The sequence below is a fragment of the Microtus ochrogaster genome, unplaced genomic scaffold, assembly GCF_000317375.1.
Source record: "Microtus ochrogaster isolate Prairie Vole_2 unplaced genomic scaffold, MicOch1.0 UNK26, whole genome shotgun sequence".
In the NCBI taxonomy this organism is placed as follows: Eukaryota; Metazoa; Chordata; class Mammalia; order Rodentia; family Cricetidae; genus Microtus; species Microtus ochrogaster.
This window is the reverse complement of record NW_004949124.1, coordinates 2,791,417-2,794,776: the sequence shown is the minus strand read 5'-3', so window position 1 is coordinate 2,794,776 and position 3,360 is coordinate 2,791,417. Positions and strand designations below refer to the sequence as shown.

General features: G+C 47.1%; 1 protein-coding gene across 1 annotated transcript in view; it reads left to right on the top strand.

Annotated features, from left to right (window-relative positions):
- The first annotated feature begins 3,022 nt into the window (after positions 1 to 3,022).
- Positions 3,023 to 3,360, top strand: part of Ypel5 (yippee like 5) — a 17,038-nt gene continuing 16,700 nt past the window's right edge. The window contains exon 1 of the mRNA XM_005367951.3: positions 3,023 to 3,150. The gene's annotated coding sequence lies outside the window, so the exon portion shown is untranslated. The remainder of the gene's footprint in view (positions 3,151 to 3,360) is intronic.

Here is a 3,360-nt window from a genome sequence, read left to right as displayed (position 1 = left end):
GCATGTGAAGACACCTGCTTCTGAAAAGCCCCCGAGAGTTGTTGTGGCCACTACTGTTTCAAATAACCAGCTTCTCAATGGTCTTGACTTGGGCACATTCCAGGAACTATTCATGAGGTGGGTAGACTGTTTTCAGTCTTTTTGGGAACAACCATGTTCTCCCATGTCTCTTTTAAAAAAAAAAAAAATTTATTTATTTATTATGTATACAGTATTCTGTCTGCTTGTATGCCTGCAGGCCAGAACAGGGAACCAGACCTCATTACAGATGGTTGTGAGCCACCATGTGGTTGCTGGGAATTGAACTCAGGACCTTCGGAAGAGGAGGCGATGCTCTTAACTGCTGAGCATCTCTCCAGTCCCCTTCCATTTATTTTTCTCCTTTTGGAAGCCATGGCCTGAAGACCTGTGTGTCCATCTGTGTTAACAATGAACCTGTCCCTTCAGTTCCTCAGTTCCTTCACTCTTTGTTCCCTCTTCCCCGGGACCCAAACTCTGCACATCGTACCATCCAGCTCACCCTTTATAGACAGGATTCTTCTATCTTCCTCAAAGATTATAAGTACTGTATTTCATAACTATATCGGGTGAGCTGGGTCAGGTTAACTACTGTGACAGTTAACTAACTCATCACTGACAAAATGAAGATGAAAACAGTACTTATCTCACTATTATCAAAAATAGACTTAGTGATTTGGAAACTCAAGAGACTAGGGATGGTAGCACACATCTTTAATCCCAGCACTCCGGAGGCAGAGGCAGGTGGATCTCTTTGAGTTTGAGGCCAGCCTGGTCTACAAGAGCTAATTCCAGGACAGGCTCCAAAGCTAAAGAGAAACCCTGTCCTGTATCACCCCACCCCAACCCCAAAAAAAGAGGAGGTGGGGAGGAAGAGACTCATCATTGCTTTACCTTTTACCTAATTCTTAAAGTTGTTCTTTTCTGGGGCTTAGGCCCTGTACTTCTTTTGAAAATTGTTGTATTTAGAAACACTTGCTATTTTATCATTGATAACCTACATGTCCATCTTTAGGAAAAACTCAATAAACAAAAACAAACAAGAAATAAACAACAAATCTGTAATCCCAGCTATTCACTCAGGAACAGCAGCAGTAGGGTGGAAACAAGAGACCAACAAGGGCAATGTAGCTAGAAGTGTCTCAATCTGGTATTCAAAGAGGGGAGGGTGACGTGACACACTAGGCAGAGTATTCGCTAGTGTGCCTGAGGCCCTGGACCTGTTTACAAAGGCTGGGGGTGGGGGTGGGGGTGGGGGTGAGGCAGTGTACTTTCCTGTAATCAACGTGCACCGTGGTTTAGGACAGTTTAACTGCAGCACAGTTCCTGAGCCTCTTGCCCGAGTTTTCCAGAGTGTCATGATTACAAGCAAGCACCTGTGTGCACAGTTCTAAATGTAATCGTTTTGTATGAAAGAAAAATAAAAGAATTATGAGAGCCCCCAATATACTTGTGTCTTTTCCCCCCACAAAATTCTCATTTATCCAGAGGGTCTTTTATTGTTGATGTTTAGAGTAGCTTTTTTTTTTCTTTTTTTTAGACACTATGTAGCCTTACTATATAAACCAGGCTGGCTTCAAATTTACAGAGATCCCCTTGTCTCTGCCTCCCTGAGAACCTGGGTTAAAGGCATGTTCTATAAAGTCAAGCCAGAACAACTTTTTATAAGTTAATAAAAATACTGGAGGATTTAGGGTTAAGAAATTAAGTACTAGAGTTTTCTTCAGGACATCTATACCATTACTTCAAACACCAGTGTATAAACATATTATCTTAGTTATATATATAACTAATATATTTTATAGTATATACTAGTGATATATATATATGATTAGATATCAGTATACAATATCATCTATAAATGCTAGCGTTATATATATTTGTATATATTATATTTATATAATTTTTTCAGAAACGGACATGATTAAAATATTTTTGCTATCTTTATAGTCAGCAGACATAATTACCTGGGAAAGCCAATGAAATGGCAAAAATCTGTCAACTTAAACACTGGTGAGGGCAAAGGGCAAAGCTATCCTTTTCAATAAATCTCGAGATTCACAAGACTCATAATAATCTCCACATAGAAGACCAATATTTTTGAGAATTACTTCCACGGCCAAGAGTTGTAAATAAAATGGAACGTGTTAGATGGGTGGTGGTGGTGCACGCCTGTGATCCCAGCACTTGGGAGGCAGAGGCAGGTGGATCTCTGTGAGTTCAAGGCCAGACTGGTCCACAGCTTGAGTTCTAGGACAGCCAGGGTTACACAGAGAAACCTTTTTTTTTTTCGAAAAAAACAAAACAAACAAAAAAATCGAGCACTTCGGAAAAAAAAAACAACAACCTTGTTTTCCACTAATTCCTAGATATTGAGACTCAAGAGTTAGGGATTTGTTAGTAAAAGGTAATTTGTGTAAGGCAAAGGGAAGCGGTCTGAAGAAATAATATGAGGGGCATTTCAACCCAGGGGGCACTTTAATCTAAATAACTGTTTTGCCTAGCAAATGTTTTCGCGTCTTCAAGGCTTCCTTGGACTTCAGGAAGCTAAGGACTCAGCCGCCACCTGGCGACGCCGGGGACAGGCAGAGTCCCAGCCGCAGCAATTAGCAGGGCGGAGGCGTCTCCTTTAAGAAGCTGACTCACGTGGAAGCTGTGTTGTGTGCGCTCAGCTGGGATGGGGGGCGGGTCCTCAGTCTTAGCACATTGGCCACCTTGGCCGAGGAGGCCGAGTTAGGCTCCCTGATTGGCTGTAAGAATGCGAAGTGTCGAATTAGGGGCGGGACGAGTGGCGATGAGCCCGCCCATCCTCTGCGGCTACGGGGCGGGGTGGGCGGCGGAGTGTTGGGGAGCAGGAGTGGGGGGGAGGGTGAGCCAGGGGAGAGGCGGGGCGCGACGGAAGGGGCAGAGTGCCAGGGAGAGGGGCGGAGCCTAGACATGAAGAGGGCTGTGGGCCAACCGGGAGAGCCGCCTGAAGGGAGGGCGGGGCCACGCCGGGTGATTGACGCCTAGGCCCGACCGGGGAGAGGCGGGGCCAAGGCCTGACTAAACCTGAAGACTTGGAGGCCGAGGGGCTTCGACCCAGCTGAGAAGCGAAGAGCCGCTGGCAGCGCCGATCTCCCCAGCGCGCAGGTGAGTACGGCGGCAGGGGCTGAGCTCGAAGTCGGCGGGGACCCGGAGCCCTCGGGCCCGCGGCTTCGAAGCCTTCGGGGAGCGGCCCGGGGCGGGGGCCCAGGCAGGAAGTGCCTCTTCCCCCTCGCCACTCGTCCGGGGTCCCGGCGCGGCCACCAGGGCCCGTAGGGACCGGAGAGCCGCGGGCCGGGCCGTCGCTCTTTGTGAGGC